At 46.8% G+C, this 27,269-nt stretch overlaps 1 long non-coding RNA gene across 1 annotated transcript in view; it reads right to left on the bottom strand.

Annotated features, from left to right (window-relative positions):
• The window catches only part of LOC308581871, a 429,226-nt gene that overhangs the window by 9,346 nt on the left and 392,611 nt on the right, over positions 1 to 27,269 (bottom strand). Inside the window, exons 4-5 of the long non-coding RNA XR_014005338.1 lie at positions 8,753 to 9,627; positions 2,809 to 2,944 (exon numbers count right to left, since the gene is read on the bottom strand). This is a non-coding gene — a long non-coding RNA (uncharacterized lncRNA). The remainder of the gene's footprint in view (positions 1 to 2,808; positions 2,945 to 8,752; positions 9,628 to 27,269) is intronic.

Raw genomic sequence — 27,269 nt, 5'->3', positions numbered from 1 at the left:
GTATGTGTATATATATATATATATATATATATATATATATATATATATATATATCTTTCACGAAAAGGTATGCAAGCTTTTTGTGTATGTTTGGGACACTTCCCCATCTCCCCAAACTTGCCCTTTGAAACTGGGGGGGGGGGATCCTGGTTGAAAGTTCAGTGCAACCCAATGAATATGCAACAGAGGTTACGCTCCCCCAGTAAAAAAGTGGGGGTGGGGTTTCCAGTGTCAGTCAAACTCAGGCCTCATATGCAACATCATTTCCTGAGCAGTTGCCTTAGCTTGCATTTGTGATCCCCCCCCTTTTTCCTTTCGTGTGATGTCCAACTTGAATTAACATGAGTGTAGCAGATGTTAAATGACTGTGACCAAGCCACTGATGTGCTATTTTACACTCCTCTTCATGAACTGTGTCTGGCTTTGGTGAGCACTTGATATCCCCCTCCAAGTCAGACCATATGCCCTTGTATTTAGAGAATGTAAATCTGAAATCAACTAGTCAGCCATTGTCTCTGTTGCACTCTTCAAATGCCGATGAAATCGAATTTATGTGGGAATAAAACCTTGACTACTAAAATGCTGTTGCAGAAGTGTAATTGAGAGGAAAATTTGGCCTGATGTTTCATTTTACTGGGACTAGTGGTGGTGCTTGAGCGGAGCATAAAGTCAGCAGTGAAACTGGATATCTGAAAATGCACAGACGTCTGGCTGCTTGAAGGATAATGTATTTTACGCAATCCATGTATTGGAATGTAAATAAATGTCCTCAAGCGTATTTGTGATGCAGGGCTAGACAAATGCTGGACTGCTACTTCCAACATCCTTGCCCATTGGTCATGCTGGCTGGGACTGGTGGGAACTGTAGTGCAATGACGTCTCAGGGTGCCACATTAGCGATTGCTGTCATCATGTTTTAACAAATAGTTTCATTAATGAGTATTTCTTTTCTACCAAACTAGACAATCTATGAAATGGTAGTTGTATCAAAGTGGGCACATTTTACATTTTGATAAATTGCTTTGGCAGATTAACAGCCGATATGCTTTTAAGTGTGTTGTGGGAGGGGGGGTATTGGTTTGTTTTTGTTCTTAAGTTTATTATGTATTTTGTTATTTTTTATACATTGTATTTTTATGTTGTGATCCGCCCTGGGATCTAAAGATGAAGGGTGGTATAACAACAACAACAACACAGTTGTACCTTGGATCCCGAATGCCCTGGAACTCAGACATTTTGCTCCCAAATGCCGCAGACCTGGAAATGATTGCTCCGGTTTGCGAACATTCTTTTGGAACCCAAAAAGAATGGCACAGCTTCATGCTCCGGCACCAGGGGGTGGAGAGTAGGCGGGGCTGGCACGTGTCCTGGGGGTGTGGCACACCACCTGCAGGGGCGTGGTGTCCAGCGTGGGTGGGTGGGGCCAGCCACGATGCCCCCCTATCGAGATAGTGCTGCCGGGGGCAGTGTGCTCCCCTGAACTCCTCTTCTTCCACCAGTGCAGCTGATGGGGCTTCTGCGGCTTCTGATTGGCTGCAGGAGCTTCCTGCAGCCAATCAGAAGCTGTGATTTGGTTTTTGAAAGTTTTGGAAGTTGACCGGACTTCCGGAATGGATTCCATTTGACTTCCAAGGTACAACTGTAATAATAATAATAATAATAATAATAATAATAATAATAATAATAATAATAATAATAATGTCAATCACAGAATGGTTGTCATGGGGATGTGGCATAATGGACAATGAGACCATGGCACAGCTCAAAATGGCTGTCATGCATGGTATGACATAACATGTTCCCCATCAGCACTCCCCAGTGAAAAAAAGACAATAACATCAACCACCACTGTGTTCTCTCACAGAGAGAACTAGTCTCCTCTGTTCTGAACACAAGGGAGGAGGGGTGGCTGTCTACTCCTGGCATCCAATGAAATTTGAGTATTTTTAAGCGGGCGTGGTCACTGTTTGATAGGCCAGGCCACTGCAAACAGGAACTGAGGAGGGAGAAAAAGCTGTCTCTCTTGCATTGCAGATTTTTGAGGGGATATTTAATGAGACTTTCTGTGGGTACTCTACAAAAGTGTCTTAGAGGGTATAATAGTCCATTTAACCTACAAGTAGGAATGAACATATGAGCAGCAGAGAACACTAAATAAATGAAGATTTGAGATGAAAATGGGTGGAATAATAGAATATGGAGCCGACAAAAGACTATCTAAATTGCCATGGAGAGATGGATTGGGAAGCCCAAGGACAAGAGATAAATGATGAATGATGAGTATATAAATTGTAAAAATGCATTTTAAAAAAGAGATTGACTTTCTGTGGGTGCACTGATGCCTGTGGTATCTGCATGTATCATTCTACCTGCCTCTCTAAAATGTTCCTCACCTCTTCAACTTACGTTTTACTCTAGGAGGATGTGGCAGGGGCGGTGGGGAGAAAAAGAGACATCTACTAGCTCCTTACTGGGCACATTGTATATCTGAATTGTCTCCTTGGAGTCAATAGGCCACCTCATTATGGTTACAATAGACAAATTCCTAAGCATGTGATCTGCTTCCATGGCCTTGACTTGTTCGTTTTTTACCTCAGAGACTTGCCACTCATGTTGACTCAGATTTGCTGTGTGTGATGAAGTGATAAAATCAATGGAAGAGAATGCACGTGCCTCTGTAGTGTTCAGAGAGAGAGAGACTATATTATTTATTGTTTATCATTGTAAGTTAAACCCACTCAACAATTTTCTGCCAAAGTGCATTTAACTCTTTTGGATTTGTTTTTTGTTGTGTTTTTTTTTACTTACAGCTGAGGGGCTACTTCCGGGGGACAGTATCCAGCACCTGAACAGTGTGGTTCTATTAATGTCTACTTGGAGTAAAGCCCCTTCCGGTTCAGTGAGACGTTCTTCCAGGTAAGTGTTAAAAGGCTGCAGCCAAAATCTGTGAGTTATTGGCAAAAGCAATATTAAGATAGTGGGGCAAATGATTATATCAATATTTCTAGCAATGCAATAAAATAAAATACCATGCGGCTTGAATAATAAATCCTGTTACAACCACCACCCCTAGAATATTACCAATTCAATGCAACATTTAATAAATTAGAGCAGGGATTGAGAACATTTGATCCCCCCAGTCATTGCTGAACTACAACTCCCATCATCCCTTCCTATGAGACGAAAAGTAGCTAGGGAAATAGGCAAGCATCCCCACCCCTGTCATTCCTCTCCTGAAAGTGGAAGTGTCTGATTCTGCTTTTCATTTTATTTTAATGGTACATACAACCATGATGTATTACAGCCTTCTGTAACCCATTGCCCTCCGGATGTTGGAGGGCTGTAGCTAATGGGACTTATTGTCCAAAAATATATATAGGGAAGACTGATGTGTTGCATCTAGTTTGGGACAGAGCATGATCTGGGAACTAGAGCTCATCATGGTTAAAGTGAATAGTCTTTCTTTTTTTAACGTGAGAAGGTATTTAAGAATGTTAACAGTTTTAATAAGGGACCCTGCTCCTGGCTTGGATCCTGCAACTCAAGGACTTTAAAAATAACCTCACCCTGAATTTTCTCCTTTGGGGTATGTGTGTGTGTGTGTATTGTGGAGGTATCCTTAGAATTAAACAGACATCCATCTCCTTGTTTTCCCCACAAGAAAACATTTGCCCTATGAGAAACTGATCTGGATATGCCATAAAACGTTCTTGCACTCATAAATCCCCACATGGCAAAATTGGTTTGCTTTTTTAAACCATTCAATGTATGACTTCTTGGCATAGGTAATAAATCACACACCTGTTTTATTTATTTATTTAGGGAAGTCGGAAGATACTGCCTTTTAGACTTCTGCGTTTGCCTGTGCACAGATTTGTTAATATTTTGGTGGAAATGGGATGAGTTTTATCTTTTGTGCTAAAACCTTTAATTTTAAATTTTTCAAGCTGGGTGGTTTTTTTGCTTTTGTTTTGTCCAGTGGAGTCTAGTTTTGCTTGACATGAGCCAGATACCCAGCAGGGCAATGGAGACAAGGTCACATCAGCTAAGTCAGTTTGCATTGTATATATGGCCTCTTTGTCACACGTTTCATTCAGTAATTTCATACGGAGTATATGCCCTATGTTGGCAAATACTGGATTGATGTTGCTGTTATTATTATTGCCACACCATCAGTGTGTGTGATATCTTACAGAGCTACATAGGGAACACAGAGAGGTCCTTGCTATCGAAAGTGGACAATGTGAAAACAACCAAGCTGTTGCAGCTACTATGCTATAAAGCGGGGCTGAGGAGCTTGTGGTCCTTGAGATATTGCCGGACTACAACTCCCATCACCCCTGGCCACTGACCATTAACAATGGCAGGGACCACTGAGTGGTTTGAATGATCTAGAAATAAAATCCATTCCAAAGTGTTCCAAATGGAATTTTGTACCAAAATGCTGAACATAGCCTTTACAATTATGGGCAATTCTTGAAGGTTGCACTGAAGTACCTGCTACATTATATGCAACACAATTGTAATACAATATATAACTTGTTTTGTACCATCAAGCACAATAGGCAAATGAGAAGCAAAGAAAGACACCACGCCAGGCCTGTTCTCAGGTTTGAGAGATTCAACCCTTCAGTATTATCCAAAGCTTTTAAAAATGATTTACTTTCTGATGTATTTTGAAATGGAGGGTTTTCTCATTGTCTCCAGCTACAGCACAATCTAATACTCATGTTTACTTACTGAAGAGCATTTCACTTGGGAGGAAAATGTATAACATCAGTGCAGGCTTTGTGGAAATTCACCACTCTGGTATGTGAAAAGTACTTGAGACTAGGGGCTCATTTCAATAGTAGTGGGGATTAAATAACAACACCACACGCACACACCCCATAAGCTCTTCAAACAAATTCAGACTTTTTATTTGGTGTGTCATCTTTGTTTCATAAGCACACTAGTTAAGTGCATTTCCTTTCACGGCTTAATTTTCCTGGCCCTTGCAAAGATGATTCTCTTTCTTAGCTACATTGAAACTTTTCTTTCTGCTTTACTTGCCCGTTTTCAGGAAATGACAACAGGAAAACCATGCATAAATTGGAAGGTGCGGCAAGGCAGCCACAGTAGCTCAAGGGTTAGGTAAGTCAAGTCTTAGTTTTGGTGCATAGGGTCATCTGGTCTGTTCATACCTACCCTGAGGCTTGTCCCAACCATAGCATCAGGGCCAGTCCTACTATTAGGCAGAGTGAGGAAGCTACAAGGCGGTGGTGCCCTTCAGCTCTTCCTCCTGAGCTCCCTGAGCATACCCTTCTGCTGGAGAATAGAGCTGTGTGTCATGCACCTTGCCCTCCACCTTTGTAATCTTATCAACCATTTGCAATGAACCTCAACAGTCAGAGGATATGGATTAACAGGCTATCTGCAACATGGTTACTTAGCGATACACATTTACTTGCATGTGAATGAGAAGCAGGAAAAAGCCCCCACATCCATTTATGGAACTTTGAACACCAAATAATAATAATGATTTTATTATTTATACCTCGCCCATCTGGCTGGGTTCCCCAGCCACTCTGGGTGGCTCCCAACAGAATATTAAAAACACAATAAAACATCAAACATTAAAAACTTCCCCATACAGGGCTGCCATCCAGTGTCTTCTAAAAGTCGTAAAGGTACCCCTGCCCGTACGGGCCAGTCTTGACAGACTCTAGGGTTGTGCGCTCATCTCACTCTAGAGCCAGAGCACACGGAAATGCCGTTTACCTTCCTGCTATAAAGCGGTACAGTGGTGCCTCGCAAGACGAAATTAATTCGTTCCGCAAGTCTCTTCGTCTTGCGGTTTTTTCGTGTTGCGATGCACGGTTTCCCATAGGAATGCATTGAAAATCAATTAATGCGTTCCTAGGGAAACCGCCTTCAGACCAGGTCCGGGGACAGTCTGTCCCCGACCTCTTCTGAAGGCTGGGGGGGGGGACAAGGGCTTTTCTTCCCACCCCCAGCATTTTAAAAAACCCTGGGACAGCGGAGGACTTCTCCGCTGTCCGGGGCGATCTTAAAATGCTGGCGGGCGGCATTTTAAAATCGCCCCGGACAGCAGAGGACTTCTCCGCTGTCCGGGGCGATTTAAAAGCCCCTGGGAAGGCAGGCAGGGGGGACAAAGACTTTCGCCCCCTGCCCGCCTTCAGAAGGTGTTCCCGCCCCCCGCCCCACTTCGGAACAGCTTTCCGAAGTGGGGCGGCTGGGCCAGGTGTCCCCGCCCCCCGCCCCGCTTCGGAACAGCTTTCCGAAGTGGGGCGGCTGGGCCAGGTGTCCCCGCCCCCCCTCCCCACTTTGGAACAGCTTTCCGAAGTGGGGCGGCTGGGCCAGGTGTCCCCGCCCCCCCTCCCCACTTCGGAACAGCTTTCCGAAGTGGGGCGGCTGGGCCAGGTGTCCCTGCCCCCCCTCCCCACTTCGGAACAGCTTTCCGAAGTGGGGCGGCTGGGCCAGGTGTCCCCGCCCCCCCCGCCCCACTTCGGAACAGCTTTCCGAAGTGGGGCGGCTGGGCCAGGTGTCCCCGCCCCCCCTCCCCACTTCGGAACAGCTTTCCGAAGTGGGGCGGCTGGGCCAGGTGTCCCCGCCCCCCCTCCCCACTTCGGAACAGCTTTCCGAAGTGGGGCGGCTGGGCCAGGTGTCCCCGCCCCCCGCCCCACCGGAACAGCGTTCCGAAGTGGGGCGGATGGGGCAGCTGTTCCCGCCCCCCCTCCCCGCTTCGGAACAGCGTTCCGAAGTGGGGCGGCTGGGGCAGATGTTCCCGCCCCCCCTCCCCACTTCGGAACAGCTTTCCGAAGTGGGGCGGGTGGGGCAGGTGTCCCAGCCCCCCCGCCCCACTTTGGAACAGCTTTCCGAAGTGGGGCGGCTGGGCCAGGTGTCCCCGCCCCCCTCCCCACTTCGGAACAGCTTTCCGAAGTGGGGCGGCTGGGCCAGGTGTCCCCGCCCCCCCTCCCCACTTTGGAACAGCTTTCCGAAGTGGGGCGGTGGGGGCAGCTGTTCCCGCCCCCCCTCCCCGCTTCGGAACAGCGTTCCGAAGTGGGGCGGATGGGGCAGCTGTTCCCGCCCCCCCTCCCCACTTCGGAACAGCGTTCCGAAGTGGGGCGGCTGGGGCAGATGTTCCCGCCCCCCCTCCCCACTTCGGAACAGCGTTCCGAAGTGGGGCGGCTGGGGCAGATGTTCCCGCCCCCCGCTTCGGAACAGCGTTTTAAAATGCTGGGGGTCGGCAGCGAACGCTCCCGACCCCCAGCATTTTAAAATCTCCCCGGGACAGGGGGAGATTTTAAAATGCTGGGGGTCGGCAGCGCTTCGCTCCCGACCCCCAGCATTTTAAGATCTCCCCGGGACACGGGGAGATTTTAAAATGCTGGGGGTCGGCAGCGAACGCTTCGCTCCCGCCCGCCAGCATTTTAAGATCGCCCGGGGCAGGCAGGGGGAAGGCAGGCGGGGGGGGGAGCAAAGACTTTTGCCCCCCGCCGGCCTTCAGAAGAGGTCCTCTTCTGAAGGCCGGCTGTGGGCGAAAGTCTTTGCTCCCGACCGCCAGCATTTCCCTATGGGCTTTCGTCTTGCGATGCAAGCCCATAGGGTAATTCGTCTTGCGAAGCGCCTCCAAAACAGAAAACCCTTTCGTCTTGCGGGTTTTCCGTCTTGCGAGGCATTCGTCTTGCGGGGTACCACTGTACCTATTTATCTACTTGCACCCGGGGGTGGTTTCAAACTGCTAGGTTGGCAGGCGCTGGGACCGAGCAACGGGAGCGCACCCTGCCGCGGGGATTCGAACCGCCGACCATGAGATCGGCAAGTCCTAGGCGCTGAGGTTTTACCAACAGCGCCACCCGCATCCCTCTTCTAAAAGTTATATAGTTGTTTAATTCCTTGACATCTGATGGGAGGGCGTTTCACAGCGTGGGTGCCACTGCTGAGAAGGCCCTCTGCCTGGTTCCCTGTACCTTCACTTCTTGCAGGGAGGGAACCGCCAGAAGGCCCTCAGTGTCCAGTTTATTTTATTCCACATGAGTAATTCTATCTGATTTTTTTGTGAGGTGTGTGTATCTCAGTTATTCTACAATATTGCTTGTATGGTCTGCCGTGGGCTCCTTTGGGAAGAACTGTGGGATATAAATTTAGTAAATGAAATGTAGAAATAATAACTAAATTCTGGCAAGATTTACCCACCTTGGAAGAATGGCAGATGCAAGTGATAGACTATATGGAACTGGCTGAGATGACCGGCAGAATCCGAGATCAAGGAGAAGAGCAAAACACTGTAAAATTTATGAATGTTGAAGGCTCTGAAAATGAAATGAAGGGGTTCTAGTGACTAGGATAAATAAGCTTATAAAGGGAGGGATAAAGATCTAGAATGGATAGTAAACGATCTTGCTGAACCATCTTCTAAAGTAGAATACAAGAAGGGAAGGCGGGTGGAAGTAATGAGAATGAGGTTTTGAAAGATATTAATGTAAAAAGAAAAAAAGGGGGGGTTATGCATTTTTTTTCTTCCTTGTATTTTTCTTTTCTGACTTCTGTTTTTGATGTTTGTTGCTTGTTTTTCTGTTGTTTTTTGTTTTGTGGATGTGAATTTCTTTTTGTGAAAATTCTAATAAAATATTATTATAAAAAATAAATAAATTCTGGTGATTTTCAGAATGCCCGTTAGCAACACAGTTTTCTCACCCTTATCAAAAAATGACAATGCAAAGCCCGCTGGTATCAACTGGGGCCTTACCACCTTCTTTTCCACTGGAGTCTTTTGTGTGTTTGCATATTCCATATTGTTTCAGAATCAATTAAGGGGAATAGTCAATGAGCTGGTAGCTGTGTGCTGCGCTCACGCTGAAGAGGTTTGGCAAAATGATTTCGCCTGGGCTCTGACAGGAAATGCATGAGTCATACTTTGAAGCCAATTGCTTTTCAAATTTGCTCTTTGGCTGCACGTCAACACACTCGCTTGGGCCCCGTTTCGCAAGATGGACAGCTATAAGCCACGTTGCCTGACAAAAGTGTCTATATAAGCAGTCGTTCTGAAGTGCTGATTCTGTTATTTGATTTGAGGATTAAACATGCAGTTGCAAGCCATCTGTTTCCCTGGGTTGACGTCCTTGAGAGGTTAGATTTCTACAGATAATGCCTCATAAATGCAAGTGGTATTTTGAGAGATCGGAATTAGCCGAGACATATGCCACTGAAATTATCTGCCTTATCCTGGAGAACTGCTTACATTTTGACATCCCTGCCCAAACTGAAAAGAGAAGTTTACTCTCATTGTTGCTGATTTAGAACCCTGCTGCTTTCTGGCCAAATGCCACGAGACTGAGACAGTACATTTTCAGTTAGTACATGAAAAGCTCTGCTAACTATTCAAGCTGTGGCTCTCTTCAGGATCTTCCTTCAAGTGATGCCTGGGAACAGGAAAAAATCCTTTCAGCTTCTATTATCAGAGCGGCCTCTCACGTTGGGCCAACAGGAACCAGAAGGTAGGTGAGAAGCTATTGCCGCTGAGCACACTTGAAATCAGATGGATTTCTTCTCTCAGTGTAATCCAGGGATCGCCAACCTTTTGGGGTCCGCTTGAAAAGCTGCTATGGCCACCACTTGCACATCCTGCAAATGAGCACAGATCTATTACCTACAGCATAACGATTATTTCAAGCCTATTTTCATTGAGTAGAGGACACCCTGTGGGTGCCAGAGATGGCTTGTGTGGGCCCATGTATCCTAATACATACATGTTTCATTATACTGGGGATAGAATCACTATTTGCTAATAACTAAGACCAAGTTTATTACCAGGGCCGACTCTACCATTGGGCAGAGTGAAGTGACCACATCAGGGCAGGGAGCCGCTGTGAGTTGTTGCAGGATGGAGCTGTGTGACCACATGCCCTGCTTTGCACCCTCTGAGTTAGCCTGCTGCCCTCAGGTGCAACGGAGGACATTTCCTCTCCTCAGTGTTGAAGAAAAGCTCAGCTTTCAACCCAGACAGTCTTGGACATGGATTAGAAGAGGCAGCAAAGTGTATTGGGCTGATAGTTACAAAGGTTGCTTAGGGTGGACATAGGCCTGTAGGCAGGGCTGACCCAATATATTTTACTGCCTGAAAAGAAGCTGTCCAACGCCTTCCTCACAGAGGAGGGTCTGGCACCTTCTGTGGGAGACATTCCCCCTGGGGGTTTAAGTACAAGGCTCAAACCAATTTCCCAACCAGTCAGACTTTATCCAGTAATGCATTGCAGGTCAGAGTTCAAAGAGTCTGCGAGAACATTTGCATTAGGGGACACACTATATAGGCAAAATATGTCTTCTGCCATCCTAGCACATCAGCATCTCTCAACCAACCACAGTGCCTGAAAGACAAGTTACTCAACCCATTTTTACGGCACACACCAGAAGCTTCCTTGTACCTTATATGGAGTTGTTTTTCACTTTAACATTTAAGTCGCTTAACAGGTTCTTACCAGGTTTGTGGCCAGGCCACACTGTTGCATATGAGACACTGGTCTTACTGATAAGGAGTTTAACAGAAATCCCATGCCACTTCCCTGTGAAGCTTTTGCCACATGCTGAAGATGCACACACATACATACCCTTTTCTTCTGATTGAAAATTGGTTTTAAATTATTTTAAAACTGTAATTTTATACTGTTGTAACCCACCCTGGGCCCTTATGTTTAATGGTAGGAAAAATAAACAACATAAAATAAAATTGGATCCAAAGAGCTTTAAAGCTAATATTTATACCCCGCCCATCTGGCTGGGGTTCCACAGCCATGCTGGGCAGCTTCCAACAAAATATTAAAATGCAATAATCCATCAAATATTAAAAACTTCCCTAAACAGGGCTGCCTTCAGATGTCTTTTAAAAGTCTGGTAGTTGTTTTTCTCTTTGACATCTGGTGGGAGGGCGTTCCACAGGGCGGGTGCCATTAACGAGAAGGCCCTCTGCCTGGTTCCCTGTAATTTGGCTTCTCGCAATGAGGGAATCGCCAGAACCTAGGAACCTTGAACCTAGGAAACTGCCTTATACTGAGTCAGACAATTGCTCTACCTAGCACCATATTGTCTACACCAGTGTTTCCCAACCTTTTTCTGACAGTGGCCCCCTCCAACCTCTTCCTTCTTGTGGCCCCACAGTATGTGTCTTATTTATAATTTTTATATTTATACAAAATACAATCACATAAAAGGATAGGATCATCATGAAATATTGTTGAAGCAGAAAAACATAGAATCATAGAGCTGGAATGGTCATCTTTCTAATGCAACCCCCTGCAACGTAGGAAACTCAGCTAAAGCTAATTGCCCCCCCCCCATCTCTTGCTTGCTCATCTTCCCTCTAGGTGGCTTCATCAGGCAAGCGTTTGCTGCCCCCCCCCAGCTCCTTCTAGTGCCATCCGTCTTCATGGCCTTGTGCCGCTTGGCATGTAGCACAAGCTCTGCTTTAACTGTCAGTCACCATGAGCTACTCTCGGAAAGAGGCTTACCAGCTCATAAACTGAAAGCAATCCTATTTACTGCCATTTCTAGATTCATAGATTGCTTGCAGCTTGTTACTGTTCTAGTAACACTTTCCCACCCCCCACCCCCACCGTGGGCCAGACATCTCAGGTACTTTCCGTTTTTCCTGACAATAGTTAGGTAGTTCGAACGGCTGCATGCAACCTGCAGTGTTTCATCTTGTGTAATGGGATTGAATTTAAGTGTGTTTGTGTGTGCATATATATATACACACACACACATAGTCCGATTGCCACACAATATATAGTGCATATCCGGGTCCAAAATAATTTTAATGGTCAAAATGGTAGTGTGTTACAGCTAGAGTCCCCCCCCCTTTTGGAGGAATGTTAAGGGAATTTGCTGGGCTTAAAAAAAAATCTAGAAAGGGTTAATTGGCTTCCTTTATATTCCTCTCTCTGGTGACTTTTCTCAGTCAGCATTATTCAGTCCTGCTTCCACTCTGCAGACCGCTGATGGTAGATGTATATTCTGAAAATAAACTTGAATCTATTAAAGTGGCTAACATACAGTGATGTCCCTGTTTTGTAAATTGAGTTCAGGCATAGGCTATCTATCTGTTTGGCAGCCGCAGAGGTGTCTTTTTTTGTTTGAATTTTACTGTTTAAGATTGCTGAGTTGCTTTTGAAGGTGGAGTGGGGTCAGGGTGGTATCAGATTCACACATTACTGTCTTTACTAAATTTATATGAATGGCCTCCTCTGAAGATTGAGGAACTTGAGACTAGCATTTCTGAAGCTTTTCTGACTTTCAGGGATATGATCAGGGTGGTGGCAGCAGGTGACGGGAGGAAGCTGAAGTTTGGGGGCAAAATGAGGAATTCTGTTTTGTTTTAGTTATTCATCTAGATTAATTTATGGCCTATTTTCCCCCAGACTTAACGGACCCAACGCGTGTTACAAAGTACATATAGACAATGAAATCACAATAAAAACCATTTGATCCATAAAACCAAATAACACTCACACATTATCAGACCTTCAGCACATTAAAAGACAGTCCCAGCTAAGGGCACATAATTTCATATTTTTATTTTTAAAAAGTTAATTATTTATAAAGCATCTCCAGTTTGAATATGTCAGTGGACTTTGTGTAAGGATGCCCTCAAAGTTGCTTAAAATTCCCACAGTGTGTGTTTAATATAGTGTGCCTGAGGTTCTTATTCCCACTTGGACTATATCAAGCCTATCTCGGTAGCACATTCATCATAGCAATAGCTGCAAACTAATTCTAAAGCATTAAAGCAAAATTGTATGGCATAATAAAGGGGCAGTCTCCTCCACCCCCATTTTCTATTAAAGTACTGATGTTACATCAGGGAGAAGAGTCATCATTCTTAAGAGAGAGTTTGCATTTCCCAGGGCTTCATGTTTGCCTGTCAGGCCAATCCAACATGTCTCAAACCATCATAAAACATTGTATGGCACAAGAAGGAGGTAGCACCCAGACTCACCCCCAAGTCTCTTGAAACCCTGGAGGAGAGGCAGTTTTAGGGCAGCGTGACCAGTTTCCCCACACTGGGTGCTGAGTGGAGAGGGCACCTAGTAAGCACTTCCCTGGCTACAGGAAGGAGGTGTGAGGGCTCTGAGAGGGTCTTAGAGTTCTCCCTCCTTCTCTCCAAAAACTAGTTAGTGCTTACTCAGCTTTGGGAAGAAGCAGGGCTTTTTTTCACCTGGAACTTATCAGAACTCCATTCTGGAACCTCTCAGGTGGGCGCCATTGCCATTATAAGAGAACAAGGGTGGTGTTCATGGTGAGTTACAGCATCTCTTTTTCCTGGGGGGGGAGCACTGGGAAGGAGAAGGGAGGGCTCTAGGACCCTGCCAGAACCTCACACATCCTTCCCAAAGACCAGCACGGCACAAGGGTTGGAGGCACCAACTTTTGGCCCAGCTCAGGGCACCAATAGTAGCAAAGTCCACCCCTACCTGGAGGGCTCTTACCAGACAGGGTAGATGAATACATGATCTCAGAAATATACAGGTCTGATTGATTCATTTTCTGAAAATTTGCCTTCCATTCTTCAACACTGGCATCCAAGTGGGAGCCTTAGGCTGAATGTTATCAAGCACCAGTTCATCTCTGTAACACCCTTCATTCAGGGGTCACAGGGTGGTTTACAATTTAATAACACAAAAATACATACCATAGTAATGAACAAAAGCAATTACCCCCCCCACCCCAGTTTAGATTATTCAAGAAGCCAAAGGCCTGGGAGAAGAGGATGTTTTTGCCTGGCACTTAAAGATATGTAATGAAGGCACTAGCTGAACCTCCCTGGAGAGAGCATTCCGTAAATGAGGAGCCACTGCAGAAAAGGCCCTTTCTCATGTTGCCACCCTCTGGACCTCACACAGAGGAAGTACATGAAGAAGGGCCTCAGAAGATGATCTCATGGTCCAGGTTGGTTCATATGGAGAGCGGCAGCCTCTGAGCTATCGCAGTCCTGAGCCATTTAAGGCTTTATAGGTCAAAAGCAGCACTTAGAATTGGGCCCAGAAACTAATTGGCAGCCAGTAGAGTTGGGACAGGATTGGTGTTTCATGCTCAAACCATCTTGCCCTGGCGAGTGACCTGACTGCTGAATTCTGCACCAGCTGCAGTTTCTAAACTGTCTTCAGAAGCAGCCTCACATATAATGTATTGCAGTAATATAACCTTCAATGCAGTATTTCAATTAATGTGACTAGTAAACACAAATACCACTCATACCCCATTTACCTCAGTGGGACCTACACCTGAAAATCTCCTGAAAGCTGTGTAATATCTTTTTGCTTGATACTTTACTGCAGATAGTTTGACACACACACACACACACACACACACACACACACACACTTTTCTTTCTGAGTTTTGGAAAAGTATTGGACATGTGCTCAAAGTACAGGAGGACCCACAAGCTCAGGTTTGGTCCCATTTTAACTAAAATATGCTCTCCACCCTGTAGCCTTTAAGCAAAATGGCCACCGAAATCTTGTGAGAAAAAACACAATGTCCTGTTTTTTTCTGGGGCGCTTGGAAGGTATGTGTGGTGTTTGCCTCCTAGGTGGGTCATTAGGAAAGGGTTAAATGAGTGAGAATGTGATTGGCCAGTGGGAATGCAAGGGGGGAGTAAAAGTTAGAGTGGGAGGTTTTGAAAGTCAGTTGAGGTTTGGGAATTGGAGAAGGAAGGGGGAGGCATAGGCAGTGAGTTGGTTGAGTTGTATTGTGAGAGACTGAGAGGAATTGTCAGGTGGAGTCAGATAGATAGTTGGGAATAATCAGTTTGAAGTATTTAGGAACTAAGATGGTAGATGAAGGGAATGCAGTGGATGTAGCCTACCTTGATTTCAGCAAGGCATTCGACAAGGTGCCCCATGATACAGTGGTACCCCGCAAGACGAACGCCTCGCAAGACGGAAAACCCGCTAGACGAAAGGGTTTTCCATTTTGGAGGCGCTTCGCAAAACGAATTTCCCTATGGGCTTGCTTCGCAAGACGAAAGCCCATAGGGAAATCTCTGGGACAGCGGGGAAGCGCAGCGCGTCTCCCCCACTGTCCTCTGACCTCCTCCGAAGGCTGGCGGTGGGGCGGAGAGACCTCCTCCCGCCGCCAGCCTTCGGAAGCCTGCTCCAAAGCCTGGCGGTGGGGCGGAAAGACCTCGCTGCCAGCCTTCGGAGCATCCTTCCGAAGGCTGGCGGTGGGAGGAGGTCTTTCCGCCCCACCGCCAGCCTTCGGAAGCCTGCTCCAAAGCCTGGCGGTGGGGCGGAAAGACCTCCTCCCGCTGCCAGCCTTGGGAAGGATGCTCCGAAGCCTGGCGGCGGGAGGAGGGCTCTCTGCCCCACCGCCAGCCTTTGGAAGGCTGCTCCGAAGGCTGGCGGCAGGAGGAGGTCTTTCCGCCCCATCGCCAGCCTTCAGAAGGCTGTCCTGAAGACTTGCGGTGGGAGGAGGGTTTTCCTTCCCACCGCCAACATTCAGAATGCTGTTCTGAATGTTGGCGGTGGGGAGGAAAAACCCTCCTCCCACCGCAAGCCCCGGGAACAGAGGAGAAGCACTGCGCCCCTTCCCCTCTGTTCCCGTACCTGTCCTGAAGGCTTGCGGTGGGGAGAAAAGCCCTTCTCCGCACCGCCAGCCTGGCAAGCGGTTTCCATAGGAACGCATTAATTGATTTTCAATGCATTCCTATGGGAAACCGTGCTTCGCAAGACGAAAAACTCGCAAGAAGAAAAAACTTGCGGAACAAATTAATTTCGTCTTGCGAGGCACCACTGTATTCTTGTAAAGAAGCTGGTAAAATGCGGTCTTGACTATGCTACCACTCAGTGGATTTGTAACTGGCTGACTGACCAAACCCAAAGGGTGCTCATCAATGGTTCCTCTTCATCCTGGAGAAGAGCGACTAGTGGGGTGCCACAGGGTTCTGTCTTGGGCCCGGTCTTATTCAACATCTTTATCAATGACTTGGATGATGGAATCAAGGGCATCCTGATCAAATTTGCAGATGACACCAAACTGGGAGGGGTGGCTAACACCCCAGAGGACAGGATCACACTTCAAAACGACCTTGACAGATTAGAGAACTGGGCAAAAACAAACAAGATGAACTTTAACAGGGAGAAATGTAAAGTATTGCACTTGGGCAAAAAAAAAATGAGAGGCACAAATACAATATGGGTGACACCTGGCTTGAGAGCAGTACATGTGAAAAGGATCTAGGAGTCTTGGTTGACCACAAACTTGACATGAGCCAACAGTGTGACGCGGCAGCTAAAAAAGCCAATGCAATTCTGGGCTGCATCGATAGGAGTATAGCATCTAGATCAAGGGAAGTAATAGTGCCACTGTATTCTGCTCTGGTCAGACCTCACCTGGAGTACTGTGTCCAGTTCTGGGCACCACAGTTCAAGAAGGACACTGACAAACTGGAACGTGTCCAGAGGAGGGCAACCAAAATGGTCAAAGGCCTGGAAACGATGCCTTATGAGAAATGGCTAAGGGAGCTGGGCATGTTTAGCCTGGAGAAGAGGAGGTTAAGGGGTGATATGATAGCCATGTTCAAATATATAAAAGGATGTCATATAGAGCAGTGTTTCCCAACCACTGTTCCGCGGCACACTAGTGTGCCGTGAGATGTTGCCTGGTGTGCCGCGGGAAAAATTAAAAAATTCGATATTTTTTTTTAAAGTCAAATTTTCAATTGGGGCGCCGTCACTAGATGACCCCTGGGGTTCCCTCCCTCCCTCCCGCTCTGCGCCTCCCTCCTCCTCCTCCTCCTCCGGGGAGGCCCTTCCTGGCTCTCGGCCAAGGCTTGGCGGCTGCCACTCACTCACTCGCTCGCCCACCCGTCCCTCCATCCCTGCACCCGGCCTCTCCCCCTCCATCCCCGGCATGGGGGCTGCCGGGATCCGTAGTCCCCTCGCCCTTGGGCTCCGCGCCCGCGCGGGGTGCGCAAACTACGTTTCCCAGCATGGCCTGGTGGGCCGGGCGTTTTGTTTGAAGCGCTCTTCTCCCGGCCATGGAATGAGCGCAGCGGCGGCGGCCGGGTGGGCAGGGGCTCTTCCGCGCAGACCCCGCGCAGCCTGCCTGCGCCCCCGCGGAGATCGGGCAGCAGGATGGAGCCCAGGGATCCCCACGGAGGCGGAGCGGCGGAGGCGGAGGCTGCCCCCCAGATAGGGCTGCGTCGGGGGGTTTTATTTTTGCAATGCTGCATCCGCGCCGGAGGGGACGCATCGGGCCGCGGGGAGACCCCTTGGCGGGCGTGCAAGGCAATGCATGCGTGCAGGCGTTGCATGGAGTGCAGTGCAATGCAATGGCAACGGGGCGCCCTGCATGCATGCATGCAACTTCCACCGGCGCTCCGGACTTGGCAGGTGAGGGGGGTCCCCAGTGGGTGGCAGAGAGAGCCGGGAGGGCGAAGGGGAGCCGGGGGGGAGCAGCGCTGCTCCCCGAGCCGAGCCCGGGGGAAAACTTCGGCGTCGTTGCGCCGGGTGTTGGAAGCGGAGGCTGGCGGGGGCCCCTCACCTGCAAAACCTGGTTGCCTCTCATATATTTCGTGCATTGCATTCATCGCCCGCTTTCTCCTCCAAGGAGCTCCCGGGGGCGCGCGTGGTTCTCCCCTTGTTATCCTCGCAACAACAGCCCTGCGAGGTGGGTCCGGCGAGTGGCCCAAGGGAGCACCCAGGGATTGTCCTGGCCAGGTGGGGTGATTTGAACCCTGCTCTCTGCCCGGTCTTCGTCCTCATTTAGCCCCCACATGTGCATGACTGTGCATGACTGAGGTTTTCCCCCCTCGTCTTGGCTATGGTGTGAGTCTGTGCTGTTAATTAATGGGGTTCTGCCTTCGGAGAAGATGAGCCAGCCCTCAAGGAGGTGATTATGTAATTTGCTAGCAATTCATGTCCCTCCCGGCGTGACGCTGCGCGCTGACGTCACGGGGCTGTAATGGTGGTGTGCCTCGAGATTTTTTTCATGAAACAAGTGTGCCTTTGCCCAAAAAAGGTTGGGAAACACTGATATAGAGGAGGGAGAAAGGTTGTTTTCTGCTGCTCCAGAGAAGCGGACACGGAGCAATGGATCCAAACTACAAGAAAGAAGATTCCACCTAAACATTAGGAAGAACTTCCTGACAGTAAGAGCTGTTCAACAGTGGGATTTGCTGCCAAGGAGTGTGGTGGAGTCTCCTACTTTGGAGGTCTTTAAGCAGAGGCTTGACAACCATATGTCAGGAGTGCTCTGATGGTGTTTCCTGACTCAATGGCCCTTGTGGTCTATTCCAACTCTATGATTCTTTGATTCTAAGATTAAGAAACTGCCAAGAAAAATTAACTGTAACCATAAGCTTGTACCTGCATTTAAAGAATAAACTTGATTATTTGTTAATGTTAACAACTGACTGGACTCCGTGTGTCCCCGTGAGATACGGGGTGGTGGCAGTGGAAAAAGCAATCACAGTGGTGGCACAGGGTCAATAGACCATCAAATGTCCGGGGGCCCTGTGTGATCGCCACAGTATGCTTTAAGGATAGTATCTAGGAGGGCTTTCTCAGAACATAAAGGGACTGGGATCCCTTATAACTCATGCTCTGGATATAAACCTAACACAAAACGTGACTGCCCTATATGCTGTAGTACATCCATATAGTCATCTGATGGTGGAGCGGATGGGTTAACTTTCCTCAGTTATTCTTCCCTAAACGTGACTCATAGTTTTTAATTTATAAGCTAGAGAAATGCCCTCCCACGTACTGAAAAGCCACTCCACTCACCGTGTCCTCTTAAAAAAAAATATGAAAAAATGAAACGCCAGCCCTACTTTTTGCTCACCCCGGGCAACAAAAATTTGGAGAAGTTGGAATGAAAAACGAATTCAGTGTCTCATTGCTGGAATCTTTCTTGAAGTGAAGTGGAAGCCTTCATTCATCGACCTAATGAATTGAAAATCCTGCTGACCGGTTCCATTTTGGTCAAGGGCCAGGAGCGGTGTGAGTCTGCTCTCCTTTTATGCGTATGCGTATGTCCCATTAATGTTAATGAGAAGGGTGGCTTGCTGTCGCTATGAAAACATTTTTGCCTTTTCCTTTCTTCCCTTGAGCTCTCTGCCGGGCTCTTTTGTCACTGAAAACCTATTCCACCCCCTGTTCATTGTGCTGGGGGAATAAAGGGAAGGACAAAGCTTAAGAGCATGAAAGCAATTTTTGGTTGGGTGTGGCTATGTATACGGCATTGCCGCCTTCTGCCCATCACTTCTCTAAACAGAATCACATAGCAACCCAGTTTCCCCCCATCACATAAACACAGACACATACACTAGCTGCACCCCTGCTACTCCCACTTACATTCTCATGGACATTTGCTACCAATTTGTGACACGAGGGCACAGAAAACCAAGCTGCTGTACTCTTGTGAATGCTTCCAAGTTAAAACATTCCTGGCCAGTTCAATGGGATTTATACAGTGGTACCTCGGGTTACATGGGATGCAGGTGGCGCTGTGGGTTAAACCACAGAGCCTAGGGCTTGCTGATCAGAAGGTCGACGGTTTGAATCCCTGCGACAGGGTGAGCTCCTGTTGCTTCGTCCCTGCTCCTGCCAACCTAGCAGTTTGAAAGCACGAAGTACAAGTAGATAAATAGGTACCGCTCCGGAGGGAAGGTAAATGGCATTTCCGTGCACTGCTCTGGTTTGCCAGAAGCAGCTTAGTCATGCTGGCCACATGACCTGGAAGCTGTACACTGTCTCCCTCAGCCAGTAAAGCGAGATGAGCACCGCAACCCCAGAGTCGGCCACGACTGGACCTAATGGTCAGGGGTCCCTTTACCTTGGGTTACAGATGCTTCAGGTTACAGAGACTTCAGGTTACAGACTCTACTAACCTCGGGTACCTCGGGTTAAGAACTTTGCTAAAGGATGAGAACAGAAATTGTGTGGCGGTGGCGGCAGCGGGAGGCCCCATTAGCTAAAGGGGTACCCCAGGTTAAGAACAGTTTCAGGTTAAAAATGGACCTGCAGAACGAATTAAGTTCTTAACCCGAGGTACCACTTTATAAAGTTTTTACTAGTGTTGTAGGTTCTGTACAAAGACTGTATACACACCATACATTTAAAACACTTTATCCCCCACCCCCCAAAAAATCCTGGGAACTATAGTTTAACCTTTACAGAGTCACATTTCCCAGCACCCTTAACAAACTGCAGTTCCACATAGGGTGTTTACACAGCCAAAGGTTAGCAAACAGCATAGGCTGTGCTCATTGGGCTTACAATCTAACAGAGCCAATATAAAAGCTTCTGGCAGCAGGACGCTCCCTTACACTGAAGCCAGTGTTAGAGACTCTCGGCTCCCAAACGCCTTAGGCGTCGAACATTCTGGCTCCCGAACGACTGAAAAAACGGAAGTGAGTGTTCTGGTTTTCAAACATTCTTTTGGAAGCCAAACATCTGACGGGGCTTCCACGGCTTCCGATTGGCTGCAGGAGCTTCCTGCAGCCAATCGGAAGCCGCCCTTTGGTTTCCAAACATTTCAGAAGTCAGACAGACTTCCGGAATGGATTCCATGAGACCTCCGAGATACAACTGTATAAGCTAGGCACCAAATGGCTCCTTAAACCAGGGTTACAGTTGCCAAAATGCCTTGGGACAGACAGCCCTAAAGTTGTGTTTTTCAATATGACTTTCTGGTTCCTGAAATTCAATCTGGTTGTACAGATAAAATATAATGGATAGAGTTCTACAGGATGTTGCACTAGTGGGTGAATACAGTCAAAATCTCTAGGCATTCACCTCCAAATGGTGGAGGCATCAGGTGCTATCCTGCCACCAGGGCATGTACACTTGGTCGCAAGTGGCCGATAGGCTGCTGCAAAATGCACCATGCAAATTTCAAGTGCTGACTGGAGCCCCTTCCATGCACAAAGGACCCCTGCTCTTTGTGGAAGGGCAACTCGCAATCCAATCCACTGTGTAGTTCTACTCCTCGGCACGCCCTGTTGCTCAGTTTTATCTCCACCAACTGCAGTATGACAAGAATGACAACTGCCAGCTTTAAATGGTTGCAATGAGGATTTTGAGATGGTACATATGAACAGAAGAAACCTTGAAGTGGTGTATAAAAGTAAGGCATAACTAAACAACGAACGTTCTGAATCACTTTAGCCATGTTAGGGACAAGAATTATTACAATTACTGTGTGTAACCCAAACCAGACTGGTTGCAAATTTTCATACCTTCTCCTTTAAATAGATTAATATGTCTCATAACATTTGAAAACTATGAAAACTGGTAAGGTACATTGCTGGCGTCGGTCTGCCTCGGGAGACAATGGAAGAGGGCATCTTTGGGGATGAAGTCAAACTTGGAGTGTTACAGTGCCTGTTGCGGTATGTTGTGCCAATATAATTAAAAAGTTATACGGCTTAATTTCATTTTAACTGCCTAGTCTGCGATCAAAACTTTGCAAATACAGTATATTAAACACACATCTACAGTATGTGCTGTTTATTGGGCACCGCATTGATATAATTGCAAGGCATGTGTCCACACACACCTAGATTTTGAATGGAAGTATGAATATTATTAAGATATGTCCTCTACTTCCTTGCATGCACTTTAATTCCCCCCCTCCTTTAACTGCAAGGAGAAGCCATCATAAAGGAATCCCTGCCTTGCTTTGGGTATAATAGAAGGTGCCTTCATGTTCTAACACCTTGCCAGTTGGAGAACTAAAATAAACCTAAAGGAAGAAAAGCTCCATTTACCACAGAAACCCCTAGTGAGATCGAAACTGTAGTTCATTTCTTCCAATAATAATAAAAAAGACACATCAGTGCCCTTCTTACTGGCAACTTTTTCTCTGCCATTGGAAGGCAGAATAAGGGAGGCAAAGCAGTATATTTAATTGTAACCTGCTATCTCTTAGAGTTTTCTACTCTCCTGCTTGCTTTAGCTTAGCGGGACATCCTGCTCTATTTTATCCGACTAACAAGGACCATGAGTAAAGCAGCTAGAGCTAGGGGTTAAATTTCTACCTTAAAAAAAAAAAAGAAGAAACCTCCTTCAATGTATTCCATGAAGGATAGCAATATGGGATGCTACTTGACCTTCTCATTGTTCTATAATTTGATTGGCTGGATGCTGTTTGTGCTCTTTTCCCAGTCTCAGCATCTTGCAGTGCGAAGGAGGGAGAGGCGCTTAGACAATGACCAAGCCCAACGCAGGAGATTTTGCACAGAGCTAGAAAAAGAAGGAAAACCCTCCATATATCTTGAAACAATGAGTTCTTCCTTGATAAAACAAGGCAAGTGTTGATAGCCCTCCACTTAAGAATGAGAGGACACTTGGGCGAAATTAAAGAGAAGATCTAGCAGTTCAGCAATGGCTTTCTCTTTCTCTTCCCTTTTTCTTTTATTCTTCTTTTTTTTAACAAAAAACCACCAGGTTTTTCTTTTCTTTTTTAGAACCTGCACTTCTCTCTCTCCCCCTCCCTCTACTGATCAGCTGAAGCTTAACATCGGTAACCAACTGAGATACTTGTTGTATTGCCTGTAGAAAGCACTCTCCAGTTTGTCAGTTTTAACAATCTCTGCACCATTGTTAGAGTCCTCAGTGTGCTTGCTGCTACTGCTTCTTTCTCATTCTCTTTCTGCTCGCTTTTCATGTTTGGTGTCATTGTCGTGAAGGGGGTAGGATGAAGCATATATGAAGATCAAGGTAGGGGGAGCAGGGTATTGTTCTGATGCCTCTGTTCTGAGGACCAGGCAATGAGCAGGAAGAGCTTTTCTTAATCATTATTTTTATAAAGTGTGTTATATCTTGAGGAACAGGAGGGTGGGGAAGCATAAGAAGGAACTGAGTAGGGGGAAAGGGGTTTGAGATGGGAGCACATTTAGAATCTAGTTGTGCACACAGAAAGCTGGGTTGTGCTGCTTTGGTTTGTGCACAGGCAATTTCCCATGCTTACACAAGTGGACAACTTGGTCTCTTCCGTACATGCTTGCAGGAACCGAAACAGAGTGGTGATAATAAAGAGTGATGGTACACCTGAAGGCAATTGCCTTTGATAACCTAAGTGTGTGAAACCACTAGGAAATTGACCGGTTTGCACAAGCACATTATTTCCAAGCCGTGATTAGTTTTATTATCAGCTTGGAGTGAATGTGGGCATGGAGAAACAAGAGCCTGAGTCTTCCACCATTGGCCAATAATTGCATTTCAGCACAAGAGTGAGACACTTCAGCAAGACTTTGTCAGTTTGCTGTGCTTTGCTTGGGATGCTGTGCTGAGATCTGGAAGCAGGGAGCTTGGGTGTTTTGTTTTGTTTTGTTTTGTTTCGAAGAAACCTACTGAAGCTCCTACCTATTTACTATTAATTGGAAATCTGTTGCAGGTGATTTTGAAAGCACCGGTTTGTTAGGAGAGATTATGTAGGTCGCTGGGACTCTCACTGAGAGGCAAGAATGGGCATCTTGAAATCAACTCACAGTAATTGCAGCTAAGCATATGGCCACAAGAAATTGCCTTATGCAGATTCAAACAACTAGTCCATCTAGCTCCATATTGTCAGTACTAACTGGCAGCAGTCCTTAAGGGTTTCCATGCAGGATGGGGGTCTTTCTCAGCCCTAAGCGGAGATGCAAGAAATTTAAACCAGGACCTTCTATGCGTACTCTAACCATTGATCCCCAGACCTTTCCCATTGATTCCCCATGGATATTCCATGATGGCAGTAGTGTCTTACTGTGCATTTTCTCTTGAATTTCAGAGAATTCAACAAAATACAGAACACTACCATGTGCATTTATATGCACACTTTAACCCAGTATATGCTATTTTGTACACATAACCTGAAGGGAGAACAGCATGACAAAATTCAGAAAAATGCAAATGTTGAAGGATGACTGTGTTTCAGTTAGCCTTTTTCTTTGATGGCGGGGCAGGGCAGGGGAGTGTGAATTGGATAAGTACGCCTTTAAATGCAAACTGAATTGAATTTATCCCCCATCTCTAATGATGACACAAGAGGACTTGAGCTCAGGTTATAAAAACCACCATCTTGCTGGCTTCAAAAGTAGCCAATTGTTGCAGTGGAAATGGCAAGAATTCTTCCTCTTCACAGGTAGAAGAATTTGCTCAATCGGGGGGGGGGGGCAAGCTATACGCTGGCATACGCCTGTTGCTGGACTGATTAGTAGCCGGAGTAACTTCTAGTGTGCACTTGCGTAATTAGATGTGCTCAAGGAAGGGACTCTCGAGAGGCAATTGGTAGGAAGGAGAATAACCGAGGCCAGTCCATGCTCTCACTTCTCCTCCTTGCTCTTTAGCCATCCTTTGTTCAGCATAAGGGCCAGCCCTACCATTGGACAATAATGAGTTTGGTGTATCAGGTGGCAGGTTCTGGTGTGTGTGGAGTGGCAGCAGCAGTACTCCGCCCCAGTGGCGGAGGAAGGGGGGCGGGTGGTCGGCCCACCCCAAGTGCCATCTCGGGGGGGGGGTTACAAGAGGGCACCCTGCGGGGGGCTCGCCCCTCTACCTCTGGCCGTGGTCGCCACCACCATCATGCAGCCGTGTGCGGAGGATTCTCTGCTTGTGGCTGCACCCTCTGCCGCCGTCCATGCAGTGCTCCAGTGGTGCCGTCAGCAAACTGCCCAGTGACGCATGCACAGTGGAACTATGGACGATGCTGCGCATGCACCCTACGTAGCGGTGCTGCACATGTGCCGTACATACATTTGCCCCACCCCCGACACTCTGCACCAGGTGCTGGTTCTCCTTCCTTCACCTCTGCTCCACCCACCATGCCTCCTGAGTCCCCTTCTGCTAGAAAATGGAGCTGTGCACTTGCTTTGTGCCTATTAAACTAGCCTGCTGTCCTCAAGGTGTGGTGGTGAACTCTGTCCCATAGCTGGGGGTTGAAGTAAGCCACCCTCCAGTCCAGTTGGTTTCTGTAGGATGGAGAGGGTGGCATATTGTCCTAAACTCCAGGCAGCAAAATGTCTTGGAGCAGGCCTGCTCAGTGGCTTCCCTCTGGCCCTCTATATTTAGAACTGGCGTGCATTGCTGTCCATGTGTGGAAGGGTTAGATCAGGCTTCCTCAAACTCTGGCCACTCCAGATGTTTTTGGCCTACAACTCCCATGAACCCTAGCTAGCCGGACCAGTGGTCAGGGATGATGGGAACTGTAGTCTCAAAACATCTGGAGGGCCGAGTTTGAGAAACCCTGGTTTAGATCATGGCCATTTCCCAAGGAAACGATTAAGCAATAATGAAACCAATAAAACCAATAATAACCTGACCCTGAGACTTGGGGCTGGATTGTGGTCAACATTTTTAATACTTTTCAAGACCTTGGAAGCCTCTCTTATCTCAACACAGTTACGTTTTAGTTTCAAATATTCTTATACTACCACATTAGCTTTTATTATTGAAATAATTATAATCACTGTCTTTAAAAATGTTTGAAGTCTTGCCAACTACCCTAGGTCAAAATCATAAATTTAAATTCAGTTCATTAACATTGTCTTAAGGATCCATTTTTGAAATTATTTCTTTGGGCATGCAGGTTTCGAGTCCTAGGTGTAAAATATTTTAACGTTAAAAAAAATAAAGACACCAATCTCTTGTTTTGCAGAGGACAAGGCCATCAGCAGACTATGTTCTGCTGCTTGCCTTCCACAATACTGGGCAGAGCTTGGCAGAAAAGAACTTGGGTATGTGGTTGGTGTTTTTTACCCTTCCCATAATCACTCCCTACCTGCCTTGGTTTACTGGCCTAAACTGTAGTTTGCTTCTTACTTTTAAAGATAATTCAGTTCTGTATGGTTTTGTTTTAATTGAATTGCTGAGTTGGGTGCATGCTGAGCTTTCAGTAAATTAAGACAATTCCTCTCTCCCAGCCTTCTCCAACTGATATCCAACTTTGGCTCAAAGCATTTTGGCATCCAATTGTGTTGCTGAGAGGGAAGGGAATCAATTGACTCTGAACCTCTTCTTGCTGTTTTTTCAAACCTCTCCAATAGTCTCCTCCAGCATCTCGGAGGTTTGTGGGGGTGGAGAAGCAAGAGGCAGCAAGTGTTTGCCTCTTCCTGCTTTTTTTTAAAAAAATTCTATTCAATAGTTCCATGCCCAGGGGCTTCCTGTTGTTGTGGTAGGCTCCTGGAGTAGTTTGGAAGAGAAGAGAGAGAGAGAGAGTTGTCCAAAACTACTCCTCTTAGGAACACCTTTAAGTTGAAGATGAAAGTCAGCTGGAGAAGGCTGAGAAAAGAATTACTTTACAGTACGGGCTCGTCCACACTTCTGCTTGTGTGGTGCTTAGAAAGCACGGGTCCAAGTGGTTTTCCGCACTCTTTAGCAATAGAGCAGAACAAATGGCAATCCGGGAGAAACCAACTGAGCAGTTTTCCCCAGGGGAAAGCAGTGGGACTAGAGCAAGTGTGGATAAATCCAAATATTGTCACATGCATACCAACCCCCTCCATTCAGAGCACTAAGCCCCAAAGATTTTTTTTTCTTATTACAGGCCTGGCACAAAACTGCTTGTAGTAGGAACAAATGGAAGCAAGGGTGTGGCAATAGAGGTCACCCACTGGAACCACCCACCTAGGGAATGGTGGTCCCAGTGAGTGACCTCTATTGGTCTCCCAGTGGAGTATGGAAGTTCACTGAAATTGTTTGCAAGGCATTTTGAGGGTGAAGTTGCTCACCTCCATAGCATCACATTCACATCCACAGCAGTCTCCAATGAGGTGTCTAGTGCAATGTCTGCTGCAACATCTTGGGATCGGTTTCTGTTGATGTGGCCTGATGACATGGAATAGATGTTTTGTGACAATGTGGCCAGTGACATTATTTCTTGGATCCTTGCCCCTCTTGACTTCTCAAGACTGGTCAAGGGGGTATGACTGAATGGATTCAAGGTGTGGTCAATGCTTTCTTGTGGGAGCAACCAGTCCCAGCCACCCTGAAGAGCTGGTGATCCACTCTATCCTGAAAAAGCCCAGTCTAGAACCATTAGTTTGTGACAACTGCCACCCAGTCACAAATTTTATCTTGACCCATTTCAGTCTGGGTCCAGGACTGGCTATCTGACTAAAATGGCTTTGGTTGCTCTGATGGATAACTTTTATCAGGAGAAAGACAGGGGGAATATGGCCCTATTGTTCTCACTTGATCTCTCACCAACTTTTGAAAACCTTGACTATGGTATCCTTCTGAGCTGACTTAGTGAGATGGTTAGTGGAGGCCTTGTTTTACATGGGA

The sequence above is a fragment of the Podarcis bocagei genome (genome assembly GCF_964188305.1).
Source record: "Podarcis bocagei genome assembly, chromosome: 1".
Classification (NCBI taxonomy): Eukaryota; Metazoa; Chordata; class Lepidosauria; order Squamata; family Lacertidae; genus Podarcis; species Podarcis bocagei.
This window is presented reverse-complemented; position numbering and strand designations above follow the sequence as displayed.